The sequence below is a fragment of the Condylura cristata genome, unplaced genomic scaffold (genome assembly GCF_000260355.1).
Source record: "Condylura cristata isolate star-nosed mole 26May11 unplaced genomic scaffold, ConCri1.0 scaffold00032, whole genome shotgun sequence".
NCBI lineage: Eukaryota > Metazoa > Chordata > Mammalia > Eulipotyphla > Talpidae > Condylura > Condylura cristata.
This window is the reverse complement of record NW_004567133.1, coordinates 14,943,332-14,959,652: the sequence shown is the minus strand read 5'-3', so window position 1 is coordinate 14,959,652 and position 16,321 is coordinate 14,943,332. Positions and strand designations below refer to the sequence as shown.

The 16,321-nt window shown below is 59.0% G+C and overlaps 1 protein-coding gene across 6 annotated transcripts in view; it reads left to right on the top strand.

The window, feature by feature from the left end:
• The window catches only part of CLEC16A (C-type lectin domain family 16, member A), a 168,878-nt gene that overhangs the window by 128,399 nt on the left and 24,158 nt on the right, over nt 1-16,321 (top strand). The gene's annotated exons all lie outside the window — the stretch shown is intronic.

The window sequence follows — 16,321 nt, the reverse complement described above, 5'->3', positions numbered from 1 at the left end:
TGGGAAGACTTGTCTTCCTTGGTCTGACGTGTCTGCGTTAAGTGAATCCATGTACACCCCCATCCCACAAGAGAGCCAGAGGACTTCCTCTGGCTTAGAGAACTTGAGGCAACTGGCACCCGCCACGCAGCCGCCCCAGGCTGTGGGGTGCTGGCAGAAATAAGGCGTCAGAACCTGCCGGTCAGGCCCCACCCCCAGCCCCAACCAAGTCACTGTTGCTCTTTGATTTTCCACTTTGGAAGATCTACACCGCAAGCATCTGATTTTTAAACAGACAAGGTGAAATGAGAAATGTGTGTGCTTTGCCCCGAAGTGGCCGGTTGGGTTCCTCGCAGGCACTTCCCGCGGCTTGGCGTGTCACGCACGTGTCTGGCTGCCCGCACGCCGGCGTGGCACCGTCTGCGGGCTCTGCTCCTTGCCTTTCTTCACGCAGCGAGTCAGCCTGACGTGCTCGTGTTGGGAAGGCCACCCTATGCTCGCTAATTGCCGGACCGTATTTTACCCTGATGGGCCACAGTCATCTCTCAGGACATCTTGCATGGGGGGACGCTGGGGTTATTTTCAGTGACACTGCTCTTCCGTGCCACAGCGAACACCTTGGTGTATCTGTGCGTCACTGTGCAGCTCTCACGTGTCTGTGGGGGTATTCTCCAGCGTGGATCTGTCGGGGCCTCGGGGGAAGTTTCACCTTCGCGGAGGTCATCCCGCCCCACACTGTTCTTAAACCCATCTCGGGCTGCCAGACTGCCGCAGCGGCCTGTTTTCTGCTATGAAGTGAGAGGTGGTTCCGCCCACCCCAGGTTCTGGAGGCGTCTTTGTGGTCTTCATGTCGAACCTCCTCCGGGCTGCGTCATGTTCTCTAGAGATGTTGACTAAATACAGATAAATGCTGACAGGGAGTCTCCGTTAACCAGATGCAGCTCTCTTACCACAGAAGTCACATCTTTCCGCTCCCCGGGGCTTCCTTCAGCTCGGGATTGGATGGGTTAAGGAGAAAGCCCAGGCCTTACTTCTGCTCCAGCCCCTTTTGGAAGAAATTGGGTGTAAATAAATAAGCAGAGCCAAAAGTCACATTCTTGAGCATCAGCATAATCATCTTTCTGTTTGCAGAAAGCTTTCTAATGACTTATTCCTTATTTCTGTAGCCTGCCTGGGCCCCCGGGAAGGGGTGAGGTCACCCAAGGCTGAGGGGTGGAGGGGTGGAGGGGGCGTGGCCCTTTCTGCAGTGGCCTAGGTCTGCGTGACTCGGGACTGGAGCTGCCGGGGCGCCCAGTTGCAGACCCGGGGGTTGGGGGGTGTTGAGACTGTGGCGAGGGAGAGGTGGCCAGTCTCTCCCCCGCAGCGCCCGGAAGCGCTGCTTACAGGCGTGGGGAGGGCATTCTCCCATGTGCCCCCAGGGAGGCTGCTCTGGACCCCTGGGGGAGAGTCCTTCCTGCCTTGACCTGGGCCTGAGATGCCTGCGACCTAAAGAGCAAGTTCAAGCCACCTTGCCCCAGCCAGAGGAGAGGGGGGTGCTTCCCCCGCCCCGGCCTGGCCACCCGCCGCCTCAGCCCTCGCCCCCGACACGCCCCTCCGCATCTGGAAATCCTCCTTCCATTTCCACGCCCCGCGCCCACGCTGACCTGCTCTGCCTTCACCCTCTCTGCCCCTCTGGACCACGGCATCTCCCCCGCGGTCACAGCAGCAGCCTCTGGCTTCCAGTCAGCCAGGGAGAGCCACTAGAACCTACACGAACTCGTGTCCCGTCAGCCCCTAAGTGGTTCGGCAGCCCCAGCAGCTCCCGTCGCCCTGAGAACGAAGCTCAGGCGTCTCCCTCTGCGCCTGTGTGCCGGAGGCTTGGCCCACGCCCCCACCCGCGCCTTCCACACCAGCTCCCCCAGCTCCCCCCGCCGCCTGCCCTGTTTCCAACTAAGTGCTTCTCAGAATTTTGGTAAAAAAAAGTAAAGAGCCCAAAGAAATTTGATGTTTCTGGTGTAGAAATTAAACTGAGAAGCGCTCCAGATACTTATTTACTTAAAAATAATAATAAGCCCCATCATGTCTGAACCCACACAGCATAGCTTTTGACGAACGGTAGCTGCCCCCCAAACTGGCTTATTTTTTTATATCTTTTTAATAGATCCCTGGGCTCTCATGTCTGCCTCTGCTGTCGATCTTGTAATAGTGTTAGTTGCTTCTGGAAAACTCTTCTGTCTTCTGAATGTAAAAGGCAAATGCCCCCTGGGGCGCCCCAGACCACACTTTGAGAACCACCCCAGAGTCACACAGTTCTCCTGCCTCAGGGCCTTTGCACCGGATGTTCTTCCCAGATCTTAGTTGTGGCCGCCTCCTGCTGCTTGCCCAAACCTCAGTCTACAAGCCACCCCCGTGGGCAGCCCCCGTAAGCTTACCCTTCCCCCCGCTACTTCCGCCTGGTTTGTTTCCTCAAGGCACCGCGGTTCCGCCTGGGTGACATATCCGCGCACCGGCCACAGTCTCTCTCCTGGGGGGAGCGACCTGCCCCGCTCACGGCGGCGTGTGGGCTCCGCGCCGTCTCTCATACTCGCTGGGTGACAACTGAGCACGCCGGCTCCCTGCCCCTCCCAGGAGCGGCGCCCACTGGACAGCAGGGGCCATTTCCTCCGGCCCTGGGCACTGGCGGTTTCCCCGTGGCCCTTCAACAGGGCTAGCTGAAGTAGCCTCCCCTGCTGAATTTCTGCCCCCAGCACGTGAGAGGCGCCCGTGACAGCCTTGGGTTGGTGGCACATCAGAGGAACCCCATTGCCCTCGGCTTGCCCAGAGCTTGGCGAGCGCCGCAGGGTGGAGGGGCGGGCGGGGGACGGGGGCTCGTGCTCCGGACCGGGGTTGCCCAGGTGTAGCGTCCGCAGCTGCCGCGGGGCCGTGAGCGCCGCTGCGTGGCCTCCCCACCTCCTGCGAGGTCCTGCGAGGTCCTGCTCGGGGTCCCCGGCCACATGGGCGGCGCTGCTGCCCACCGCAGGCGAGGGATCCTGGCGCCGCCTGGGGGACACGGCGAGGGTCGGCGGCCGTGCTTTCCCACGCGCTCCTGGTGCAGCTGCCCGCCCAGGTGATTGTCATAGGCCCTTCGTCTCCCTTTGAAGCTATAAATGATTCAATTTGATGGAAATATACCTCTCATTTCCTCGGAAGAGATATTAAAGTAGAATATAAATCAGAGCTAATAGGTGACTGGCCACTTCGGTGTATTTCTCTGCTTCCATTTGGCTTGGAAAGAAATCACGAATTCTACTCACTGGTCAGTTTTACAGTCATGGCCTCGCCCCACAGAGGTTTTGGCGCCCCGGAGCGGGGGCCTGGGGCCACCTTGCCGGGAGGGCGGGTCCGCACCGGCCCTGCGTGGGGCTGGGAGCCACCCTGCCTGGGCCGGCTGGAGCTCGGCCTCGCGGTTCTGGCCCTCGCCTCCTCTCCCACCAGCCAGATGGCCATAGGTTGCCAGAACCCGCCCTTGGGAGCAGGGTTCTAGAAAACGGGGTGCTCTCCATAACATCAAGGGAACCAAAAGACCCAGAGCAGAAGCTGTTCCCCAGCAGAAGCCCTAGGCATTGCGCGCAGCAGCTCCTGGCGCCCTGGAGGCGGGGTGCGAGATGGAGGGGAGACTGGGACAGTGCCGTCCCTCTTTGGTGGGGTCTTGATGGCGTGACCAGAAGTGACTCCGCCCACCTTGCTTGGCCATGGTCACTTCCCAGCGCCCGTTTAGTTCCCGAAGCAGGGACTGACTGCCTCTTTCACTGCGCCCCACTCCGGCCCCCAGCCCCCTCTATGCCCCGTTGGCACCTGTTTCTCTTGGCCTCTTTGTCAGGGGCACAGCCCCGCATCTCAGCTGCAGGCACTCGTATCCAGTCGGGCCCCGACCTGGTGCTACATTCTGATGGGAGCCCTTGGCAAGGGGTGTTCCTTCTCAGCATCAGGGTGTTGCTTATATATACCGCTGGGGTGAGGGTAACCCAGCCCAGCCCCCTCTGGCCACAGCTCTCTCTCTTATTTTAAGATTATTTATGCATATAGAACAGGGGTACAGGCCAGAGGTGCAGCGGGGTGAGAGGATTCCCCAGAGACAGAGTGGGGAGCAGAACAGGCAGATCCACAAAGTACACTGCTGAGGGGAGCAGTGGGCAGGTCAGGAGAGGTCTGCGGTGCCATGTGGGTCAGCTCCAGGCCTGGGGATCGAACTCTCACTGAAGCACCAGCAGCCAGCTTGGGAGGGCTCAGCTCTCTTTTTAGAAGGAGGAGAGAGAGGTCACATCACCTAAGACCGGCCTCTGAGAGTGGTCGACTCCGTGGCAGTTACTGCATTCACAGGTTGGGCCACCGTCCCCTCTCCTGCCTCCCAGACATTCTCATTGCCCCCCAATAAAATCCACTCCAAGGAAAGCTCACTCCCCTTCCCCACCCCCTCCCAGCTCTGGCAGTCACACATCTGCTTTCCGTGTCTAGGGATTCACATCTCGGGGCAATGCATGGAAACCGCAGTGGGTGGCCTCACGCAGCACCGATTCTGGCGCCCCAGGCTGCCCGCGGGTCCCTTGCCACGGCCCAATCGCAGCGCTCGTGTGCGGAGCCCACACTTAGCCGTCGTTCTTGCGTCGATGGTCTTGTGTGTCGTTTGTACCTGTTGGCGCACGTGAGCAGAGCGTGCAGCCTCTGTGTGGACACCTGTGTCCAGGCCTGTGGGCGTCCACCTCGGAGCGGCGCCACTGGCTCACGCCGCCCACCTTGGCGGGGCTTTTGCCCTGGCCTTCCCGTGAGTGGGGTTGCCCCACTTGCCGCTTGCCTGGTCCCTGCCCTTTGCCGGGGTCCCCTCTCTCTTCCCTCGACTGCAGACAGAGCGAGCGGGAACTTGACAGTTCTCAAAGGCGGGGTGGGGGGAGTTCAGGGTCTGCTTCCCCCCCGCCAGCTGTAAACTGCAGCGGGCCCGACAGCGTTGCTCACACCTGGCCTGGTGCCTGTGTGGCCGGCCGGCCTGAGGCTCCAGCTGTGAGTTGGCCCTCGCCCCGGAGGGGCCAAGCTCTGCCGTCCTCTCGTGTCCTGTGCCAACAAGGTGGGACTTAGAGAAGGGCTGCGGGCCTCCGCCTCAGGGTGGCCTCCCACTCCTCAGCACAGAGAGCTGTGCCTTCCTCAGCCGTTACCTTTATCAGAGGCAGCTAGACCTGCCCTATCAGTCACTGAGTGACCAGGCCACTTGAGAGTTCTGGGGAAAGGCAATTCCAGAGCCAGCCTTTGGCAGCTGGACAATGAGGAAGAATGCAGAGTTCACAGTGTGCTGGGAGCCAGCCCAGCTGACCACGGAGCCTGGAACAAACATCCAAAAATGAAGGGGGGAAGAATCGATGTTTGATTCATAGATATCAGTCTGACTCCTCCCCTGGGAGCAGCGCACGAGCTGCTGATGTCATCCGCAGCACAGCGTCCCAGACACAGAGGTTTTGGGCCGTTGTTTTCTTATTTCTGGTGATAAAATTGGAGCCAGTGTTCTCCTTCCAGCTCCCCAAGACAAATATAAAAAAGCCCTCTCTGGAGTCACCCCGGCGGACGTCTCCTGGGTCAGCTCCCTGGTCAGCAGGCCCCTGCGTGGGTGAGTGAGGGGAAGCCCATCAGACCCTGGGGCCTTTCGTCTTTAAAGCAGATGGTGTTGCGCTGCTCGGCTTTTTCTGGAGTGTTCTCACACCAGCCTCCAGCCACCTGCCTTCCCCTTTTCCTTTTCTGCACTGAGGAAGTGTCCTGCCCTAGGTCACACCCACCGCCCCAACTCCATGGAAGCTTTGAGCTCAGGTCTGCAGAGTCAGCCTGAAGCCCCACACCAGGCCTCTTTGTTCCTGGCTCCGTTTTGCCGCATCTGGAGTGAATTTTCCTTTTCTGACTTGGGACAGAAAGGCCACCGACGGCCTCCTGCGGCCTCCCTGGTATCGGACAAAACCCATTGTTGACTCTGCTCCTAAGTGTGTTTTGGATAGAGAATTAGAAAGTCGTCTATTTTTGGAAGTGTGGGCGATAGTCTGACCGGAAGAATTAACTATTCCTGGGCACTTCCTCCAGAAGACTCTGGTAGGTGGTATCGCTTGCCCTGTTCTTCAGAAACAGGCTGGGCCAAGGTCACAGAGCCCTCGTGGGCTGGGCCGATCCCACTGCCCGCCTTGCTGCAAGACTGGCATCTGCCGTGACGGTGCTGCCGCCGTCTCTGCGTGTCAGAGGTTGGCAGGACCGGCCCTCGTTAGAGGGGGCGTTAGGGGGGCCCGGGGGACAGAGCCCACCCTGTGCCCATCTGCTGCCTCCTGCCGCTGCCCAGCTGGGGCCCCTTCTGGGCACTTTTGTTCCCGGCCTGTCAGGACCAAGAGGCTAAAACAGGACTCCAGAGTTCTGCCTGAGCAGAAGCAGTGGGGGCTGAGCGCCTCCAAAGCCGTCTGGTAATTGTCTCTGAACTCAGCCTTCAAGTGGCTGGGCTGGGAGTGGGGCCCAGAATCCGCCGGAAAATCAGCTGTGGTTGGAGCACCGAGGCGCCCTGCTCACCAGGCTTCTCCGGGAGCCCCCAGGGCAGCAGCAAAGAGGGTCTCGCTGAGAAACTCCAGCCGGCAAGGGAAGACTGTCCCAGATCCGCCCGCAGGCTCCCTCACCTGGAATGCGCCCCGGGAGACCCTTTCCCAACACCACACAGCACTTGCCGTCTGAGGAGCCCTCTTGCGAAACGTGGCACGCAGCTCTGCCCTGAACCAGCCTTTGGCGGGGGAAAGGGGGCAGGGAGGAGAGAACAGTTCCGAAGAATTGAGTGTTGCTTCACTTTTCGGGGTCATTACTCACCTCAGGGCACTGTGCCAGCTCTGCATCCAGAGCCTCTGGTGACAGCTGTACGTCAGAGCAGGGGACACCCCGTGGCGCGTTTGAGGGGCGTGTGGATGGACACCGAGCCCCAGCTTCACCCATCCTTGACCTTGGCTGAACCTGTCCTGCCCTGTGACCGGGCGGGCCCGGGGGGGGGGCTGCCTTCTGCAGCACAGACGGGCATGCGCCAGGCGAGGAGCGCAGGCGGCCTGGGGGCGCAGCCCCTGCCAGTTCCCGCCCAGCCTCTCGGGACCCGCCAAGCACGTTTATAACAGAGCAGTTGGGAAAGCTGCCCCAGAACAGGATGCTGTGAACCTCCCCACTCTGAAGTGAGAGGGCTCACAGCTGAGCCCCAGAATCCTTTTCCCGCCTCTTCTTTCTGTTCCTCCATTGTGGGGCTTCCTTTCTCGGCAGCTGTGTCTGTCCGGCGAGAGTCAGCAGAATGCAGGGCCCAGCGCCGACCGCCCCCGGCCTTGCTGCTTCACTCACTTCCCAGGCCTGAGGCTGTGCAGAGGGTTTGCACTCCTGAGCTGTGAGCCTGAAGTGGCTGTGATGGCAAAGCAGACAGGCTGTGTATTTTCCCACAATTCAAAGGAACCCATGTGGGGGTGGAAACACTGGCTCCCTCCTTGAGCACTTGTGAATGTGAAATGCTCTGTCGGGAAGCCCAGCTACGGGCCACCCACCTCAGTGTTGTCGTTAGCGCTGACCCTTGAGACCCCAAATAACAGATTTTCTGCACGTGAAAGCAGCGTGCCCATGGCCGCGCCGTGAAGAACACAGACCCGCAGCTGTGCAGACTTGGCATTTGAGAAAGGCTTTAATCCGACGTTGTAAAACACAGGCACAGCGTTCTGCAGGAGGGCCGGGGAGGGTCCTGTGGTGTGACCTGCCTGCGGCCCGCAGCCCACAGCAGAGCCAGGCCAGCAAGCAGAACTCTGTGTCCTGTGGCCCAGCACACACATCAGCGCCCCCGACCCCGCCCCGCGGGCCGGGAGACCAAAGCCAGCAGCCGAGCGCGGGCTTGTGGCCGTAGGTGCAAGTCTGCGCCTCAAGGAACAGTCCGTAAAGTCATCCGAAGAGACTTTTTCGAGGAGGTTTTATGTTTTGCTGCTGCTGCCACCGAAGCCGAGCATTCTCCCTTGCTGAGGGGTGACGGCCAGTGCCAGGTTGGGAGCCTTGTCTGAGGGATCAGACGCAGACACTGAGAACATCTCAGCTGGAAAAAGACCACCTGGGTTTAATGTTTGCCTTTGAATTGCTCTGTTTAGACCTTGGAACCCCAAGGGCCTGCCCGCCCCTGCCCGCTCCCTCTGAACAGGGTTTGAGACCCTCTTTCCTCCCTCCCACAAATCAGTCCTAGGCCGGCCTTGGGGACCCGGAGAATGCGATGCCGAGGACGTGGCTTTGCTGGGTGTGCAGGGGGGGAGTTATTAATGCACAAGACCCACTCGGTGAGAGGGAGCACAGCAGACGGAGGGAGTGGGACCCCGAGCGCTCCCGAGTGCTCAGGGCTCACGGGCATGGGTCACTGGGCACCCTACTGCCGTAATGCCTTCGACAAGGGAGGCAAGGAATGGGGGTGGGGAGGTGAGGGAGCATCTGGCACTTTTTAATAGTCTTTTTTCTTAATTATTCTTTTTCAATTTCTTTTTTTATTTGTTTCTGCAGACAGAACTGGGGTACAGGCCAGGGGTGCAGGGACAGTGAGAGGATTCGCCAGAGACAGAGTGGGGAGCAGAACAGGCCGATCAATGAAGCACGCTGCTGAAGGGAGCAGCGGGCGGGTCAGGAGAGGTCTGCCGCACCGTGTGGGTCACCTCCGGGGCGGGGCTGTAACTTGCCCTGAAGCAGCTGCAGCCAGCTTCCCATGCTGCGTCCTAATCCGTTGTGTCTACCAGGGAGGGCCGGAACTGGCATTTTTAAAGGAAGTTGAAACTTTCCAAGGAACTCATAAGACAGGTTCACAAAGTAGGGCTCGGGAAGGGGACGTGCATTCAGCAGGTGTTTACTGAGGCCTCCTGCTGGCTCTGACTGGCCAGGAGACACCTGGGAACCAGGTCAGGCAGGGCCCGGGGCCGGCCCTTGTTGTGGCTGTCTGGGCGTGTTGCCTGCACAGCATGCACCAAGGGAGCAGGTGTCACTCCCTGGGTGGCCTAGCCCAGGGTGGCATAGCCCCGGGGTAGGCGCGTGGTAAGGATAAGGCAGTCCGGAAGAGAGGCGGGTGCGCTGGGAAGGGCTGGGAGGCTCCCGGGAAGCAGCGAACAGCAAGCCGCCGTGGAAGGTTCCAAGGCTCAGGAGCCACGAGCCAGGGGTGCCCTGCGTCAGGAAAGGCGGGGGCAGGAGGGAGCCCGGGCGCTCCGGGCGCCTCTCGGTGCCTGGCGCCTGTGCGGTAGGTGGCGCGCGCCCCTCTGATGGCAAAGAGGAGTTCTGTCGCACAGCCCTTCCGCGGGCCGGTGTCGTCCTTCTCTGACCTTCCCTGGGCATTTCCCGATGGCGCTTGTACCACCTGGCATTTCACTGCCGCCTAAAACCTATGTGAGTGCTCTTTCTCTCCGTCCACGCCTCGGATTTCTCTCTCCCTTTTAATGCTGCGAAGACTAACTGCTTGCTCGTGCTTGCTGCACAGCCCGCGTCGTGTGGGCAAACCTCTGCTTATTCAACGAATCCCCTGTTGACGGATGTTTTAAGTTGTGGCCAGTTGGGGGCCTTAATAATGAACTCTCACGGCGCCTTGCACAAGGTTTTCCCTCAGGTAAGCCACCATGGAGGAAATCCAGAAGTACCTAGGCCGTGGAACTAAAAGGACTTGGTGACGGGTGTCTGGGTGGAGGGATGGGACCCACACGGCCAGTTTGAGGCAATGTCAGGGAGCCCCAGTTTCTCTCCACATGTCCCCTGAGCATTTAGCTGACAGGGGCATTTTGATGACCCCAACTTCGGACCCAGACAAGTCCTCGTCGCTATGAGCGTCGTCCTGCCCAGAGCTGGGATGATTTAAAAGGCTCCCAGGGGCCCACGGGGGTCTTGACCCCCACTAATCTGGGTCTTGTGACCACGGTGGGTGCTTGATGCCCCTAGGGGATCCCTGCTGTGGCTACTGTGGCCCTTTGCTTCCTGGAGCCAGCATCCCACGGCTGAAGTACAGCTTCCCTTATTGGTGGCTTTCGGGCCGTGACATTTTGTGTGAATACGCTTTTCGCCAACGCGCACAGTAGTATTTTTTCAACATCTCAAATTCCCAAAGGGCTGAAAGTCAGTATTTACTCAGGGATACCTCTTCACACTTAAGCCAGCTACCAGAGAAGTCACCAAAGCACACCCCAGGGGCATAAAATCGGGGCTGGTGAATTGACTGGGTCTCCGTGGCCGCCTGTGGTGAGTTCGAGTCTTGAAAGCCCTCTCCGCATCGCAGGATTTCGGGAGTGGATGCTTCCATTGAAACACTGAGTGCGGCTGTGATTTGTGTGACTCCGCCCAGGATATTCAGGACTTAGACTCAGGCCGTTGACCTCTAGCGTCACAGACTTTCTCAAGGGCCCAGAATAAAAGTCTCATTGATGGCCTGCCAGCTGTGTGCTGGGCTCTAGAACATTTGCTTTACATAAAATAAGGAGATAAATGGTAAAAATTACCGCGAAACGTACTTTGCTGTTGCAACTCGGGCTGGAAATCGGAGCCACCTGCCAGACCCCCAGGGCTGACGGGAACAGAGCTTGGTTTCGGACTCCTGCTCCTTCTAGTGCGTCTGTGCGTCTACCTGCTTCCTGAGAAAAAGGTTATCTCTGCTTGGTGTTCTTTCCTTTCCTGCTAAGTTGACTTAAAGGTTCTGTGGAGCTTCTGAGGTAAAGCTGCCCTTTGTTGTGGCTCTGGGCGTGTTGCCGTCACAGGTCGACAGTTGGGCCCCAGGTGCTAGGCCCATGCACACGCTCCAGGCAAGTCCTCATAACCCCCACAGCGGCAGGTGAATGAAACAAGCCTCCGCCAGAGCCTCCCCTCCCCCGCCCCCATTACCTGGCATGTATGCTGAAAGAGTTGACATTTACAAAATTTTGGTGTTTTGGAAAACTGATTTTGAGGGGCCAGCTTTCTAGCCAGACACACACGGGGAGTGGCCGCCAGCTCAGAGCAGTGGTCTTGTGCGCTGACGTGGTGCCCAGGCCGGGGGGCGGGGGGTGGGTGCTGCTCTTCCCTTTTCTGACCGCCCTCTGTCCTCCACCCTCAGCAGATACAGACCCATCCTGTGCCAACTCCGGTCCCTCTAGGGCAGGAGGGGCTTTCAGACTAGCCAAGATAGCAGTGAGAAGCTGTTTAAAAGGAACAGTGTGTGGGAGCCGCTGCCATGAGTGGCTTAGGGGCACGCATCCTGGAGTCAACGCAGGGGCTCAAGCCGACGCCACCCACTGTCCGCTGCCAGCAGTTCCGGAAGGTCCTTGTGCCTCAGTCTCCTCTTCTGTAAAATGGGGCTGTCACCATCAGCCTCCCAGGAGCAGAGCTTCCCCAGTGACAGTCACTGCCCTCGTGGAGGACAGAGCCGGGGTCCCGAGAGCAGAGCCACCTCCCTGGCTGGGCTCCTGGGCCCAGGCCTGGGCTCAAGGCCTTGCAGGGCAGCTGGCCCTGTACCTCCTCGCCAGTGCTGCCAGGTTCTGCTGTGAGAGCCACCAGGGCCAGTGCGCCCGGCTCTGGACACAAGTGCTCTGGAAGCACCAGCTGGGCCCCGCTCGGCCCATAGCTCATACGTGGGGAGAGATGTGCCCGTGTGGCGGCTGCTGTGCCAGAGACCACGGACAGACATTGTACATGGTCAATGGAGTGCCTGGAGCTTGGGGAGCTGAAGTGGGAGGGGGGGTTTGAGGAATTAGGTCGCCAAGGTGGGAGGGAACGGCCAGGGGGCTGGGCTCATTCTGTGCGCTCTGGAGGGGGAGGGGCTGCTGCGCCTGACACTTGTCTGCGCCCATCCTGGCTGCCGGGCGGGGTGTGCACCGGAGGCAGCAGCGTGGGCTGTCGGGGCAGTGACAGGTTCGGGTACAGCTTGCCTGGCTGTGACAGGCCTGCTCCTAAGGGTGGCACTGTCCCCCCACATCATGTAGCAGCTCAGGGCTGGCAAAGCATTGCCCTTTCACGATCTCATCGTGAGGGAGTAGATTGGGGAAACCGAGGCTTGAGGGGCAAAGTGACTGACGAGGTTGCACCCCTAAGAGGCAGTGTTGTGCTTTCCACTCTGGCCCCCAAGCATCATGGAACTGAAGTGGCACCCCTGAAGAGGAGCAGTTCCTGAGGCTCAGCATTGGGCCACAGGTCTCCACCCTGAGGGGTCACACCACGTGGGAGGAAGGCCTGAAACAGGAGGTGCTGCAGTCAGCGGCTGCGTGACTTCCCTCAGGTCACGCGTGTCTGCGGCATCCTGAAACCCACTCCTCGGCCCTCTGGCTCCACAGTCAGCTCAGCGGAGAGTCCAGTGATCCCCCTGGGCCTCTGGGGACCTAAAGACAACCTTGCCCCTGGCGAGCCACGCTGGAGGCCGAGACGCCACAGTCCCACGGCAGCCCCTCCCGTGTGGACCCAGCAGGCTTCTGGGAGGGCTTGCTCCGCAGTCAGGCCCACGATGCCTGTGCGGGGCCTTCAGCGTTTAGTGGTTGTCTCGGCTTCCCTGAGCCAGCTGACATTCGCCCGATAGGTGATGCATCCACACCTTTTTGCTGTCTGGGCTGGTGCTCAGCCAGGTCTCTTGAAGAAAAGTCACAAAGTTGACCTGCAGGGGAAAACTCCAGGCGCCTGTGCCAGGAAGGTGTAAAATCTGCTAGTCAAGGATGAACTTAGAAATTTGCAGGAAGGTTCCAGACTGGTCCAGAAAATCATTAATCCCTTTGGTGAGCCGAATATGGGGACTTCTTTAGCTCATTGCCTTCCTAGAGCCACAAAGGTGAGCTTCCGTGGAAAGCAGGGGCGTTTGGCCTTTCCTCTGTTCAGCCAGCATTCTTGAGCCTCCTCTGTGTGCCAGGCGCTGGGCCTGGGGTGACAGGTATGAGCAAAGCAGACCCCTCACGTGGAGCTTGTAGTCTCTAACATTCGTACAACCGCATCAGCAAATGACTTGTTCATATGGGCTCCAGCCTCGTGGGGAGGGAGTCGGGGAAGGCTTCCTTGAGTAGGTGGTGAGGCTGAGTGGGAGGATTCGTTGCCCAAATTGTAGGGGAGGGGAGAGCGTGCCCACCCAGCTCTCCTGCCTTCCCTGTCCCGAAGTGTTAGGAAGAGGCCCAGAGGCTTCCAGAAGGATCAGACCCCCGTACCCAGTGAGTCCATTGGAGGGTAGTTACTTCCAAATCGTGGGCCCCAAATCTGCGAACCACTGGCCTTGTCTCCCGCCCCGGCCCTTTATCAGCAGCCCCCTTGGCTGGTGGTCCCTCACCTCACATCACCCACCGTAGAGCAGGCGCGTCCCTGGGGCAAGTGTGCATGTGGGTCTGGCCAGTAGTCTCAGGTCTGCGGGACGAGAGGCAGCAGGAGAGGTGGCCACATGGGAACGGACTCCTGTGCCTGTTGAACTTCCAGGACTCGGCCGAAGAGCCCAGGGGTGCAGGACGGGTGGATCACTCATCCACACCAGGGGGCTCACTGTCATGGTCAACCCCCAAGCCCCCTGCTGGCTCTCCAGCTCCTTCTGTGCCTGTGAGCCCTACCCAGGAAGGTGTCAGAGTCCAAGCCCCACCTACCACCGGAGGCCTAGCCAATATACAAATGAGGGGGCATGGTCATTCCAGGGAAGCTTGCACAGGTAGGCGGCTTTCCTGAAGGGCCTGTGGCCTCTGTGGAGTCCTGACCCTGGCCTTCAAAGCCAGCGCCCCTGCTTGGCCTCAGGGGCCCTTTCAATCAGCACTGCAGCTGCAAAAGCCCTTTTCAGCTGTTGGGTAGATGCATGCACCTGGGCTTCAGCCCCCGACCTGTTCGGCCTCACTCCGAAAGCCTCGTTTCCTCCAGTAGCCCCAGGTCCCCACAGTCTGGTTCTTCTCAGCCTAAGACCTCACCTCTTCCCCATTACCTCCCCGCCGCCCCTCACCCAGCCCCAGCCTGCACCAGGTGTGGAGCAGAGGGCTCTGACCTGGACAGGGAGTCAGGGGAGGCCTCTCCAAGGAAGGGAGGCGAGGGGAGACCTCTGTTCCAGGCAGGAGCTCACATGGCCAGGAAAACCTTTGGTGACCGGCCCACAGGCTGTCCAAAGGATAAACACCTTGCTGCCCACGTGAGGCCTGCCACCCGTCTGACAGGCTCAGAATTCCCCTTTGGCATCGGTCCCACTGGCCAGATAAGGTGGGGCCCGAGGTCCCAGGCCCATTTCCCAGGAAGGCCTGCCGCCCGGCGCTCCCTCGCCTGTTAGCAAAGAGCAAGGAAGGAAGACTTGACCCAGGATATTTTTCTGATGAATTCTGCTGACGGGGAAAGCTCTTGGGCCAAGGCCTGAGGAGAAGAATGAGGTGTTTATGCCACGTTCAGGAGAACAAACCACGCACCCCGTGCTGCGTGCTTCTTTAAAGGGCTCCGTCGCAGGTTCTGGTGGAGGATATGCGTGTGTGTGAGCCTGCCGGCGGGGTCAGCTCCAAACTAGTGATGAGTTGGACGCAGGCGTCATAACACTGGTGAGGTCGCCCGACTCCAAGTGGGCTGGCACTTGCTGGGTGTGAATTATGTCACCACGGAGCTGCTGTGCTTTGTAACAGTCCTACCTAGCCAGACTGTCACGCACAGCCACCATTCCAGACCAGATTATCTTATTTGTGCCCCACTTTGATCATAAAATATTCCAGCTTAGCAACACTTTCCTTCAAGCCGTCCAAATGTGAAAAAAGGAATTGGAACCTGCAACACTTTCTGGAATCATATGGAAACCTTGATGCAGTCCAGACTCACCTGGCACCCTTCCTCTTCCCTAAAACTCGCCTCGTTTCCATTTCCTCTGACTTTGAAGAAAAGGCTCTGTTCTTTCTGGTAAAATGGCCTCCTGTTCCCTTTTCTTTCCTGTAAATTATGAGATAAGTTTGCATTTCATACCTTTCCAGAAATCTCTGTTGATTGTGGTCTGACCTCAGATTCATGATTTCTGGGAAGGAAAGGGGGTATGGGAGTCAGCCGCAGGCATTCGCTGCAGCCCTCAGAAGCAGTCACATTGTGCTGTGGACAGGGGCCAGAGTGGGTAGCCAGCACCCAGGGGTGCCCAGAACTCACTTCCTGCTGCTGACAGGCAGCCACTCTGCCCCGCTGCCTGCAGGAGGTGTTTAAAATCTCTCTCTCTCTCTCTCTCTCTCTCTCACACACACACACACACACACACACACAAACCCATGCACCCACCCACGCACCCCATGCGCCTGTTTACATCTTAGATTCCTGTGAGCCTCTCTGCAGGGAGCCACAGCAGGTGAGTGCTCAGAGCCAGTCTCCTACCCTGTTTATTGAGTAGCTACTATGTAACAGCTGCCACCCTCCAGACCCAGGGTGTGCACTCTCCTCTTGTCTTCTCTGCAGCAAGGAGGAAGGAGTTCTTTCCTCCCCTTGGTAAGCAGGAAACCAGACGTCATCCTCCAGGCCCAGGCCCAGTTACATGGGAGGTAGGGTGGAGGCTGGGACTGAGCGCCTGGCTCTCCAAAGCCCATGCTCTCGCTCTCGAAGGTTGTGTACCTGTTTCTGCCCTGTCTCCCCCCGGGCCGCAGACCCCCAGGCCTGGGGCCCCCTCTCACCTTCCCCTCTCTGAGCATGCCTAGGGAACAGGCGAGTCAGAGTCCCCAATGCATCCCTCTGTGACAGGTGATGGCCCCGCCAGCAGAGACCCAGAGAGCCCGACGCAGACTCCAGCCATCGAGTCGAGGAGGCAGGATGTAGTTCTGTCCAAAGAAGTGCTCTCACGATTATTTATTCATTGTGAAAGGGAAGAAAAAAATAATAGGGTTTCCTGGAAAGGGATAAAAGTTCAATATGATAAACTCCCGAAAAGCAATCAAAGGCCAAAGAGGGCAGGAATATAAAGGACAGAGAGTAAGAGATGATGAATCAAAGTGGCGAGCGTGCTCGCCGAGCCCAGCGACGGGGCGCGTTTCATCACGGGGCGGTGGGGCGCCGCGCTGCTCAGCAGCCGGGGGGGTGAGAGCAGCAGGGCTTGGCCCTGGCCCCTGGGGTCACCGAGGCCTGGGAGCCAGCCGACCTTGACCGAAATAGACGAAACCGGCTGGTCTCGCTGTCACTGCAGCCCATCGTGTTCGCCTGTGAGACTCCATGCGCTTGGAGCGTGAGCAATGAAACCCGTAAAGCTACAGCAAAAAACTCGCCACAGTCCCACCGCTCAGAAAAAAGGTTTGCTGATATTCAGTTCATTTCCCACTGGGTGTTTTCCTCCCCGCCCCTCATTTTTTGTTAGCTAAGACACGCACAAGCTGGTTTTTCATTTGAAAATAAAAACTTCACAGACTGGATTTGTGCCCCCTTTGGTCGCCCCCCCCCC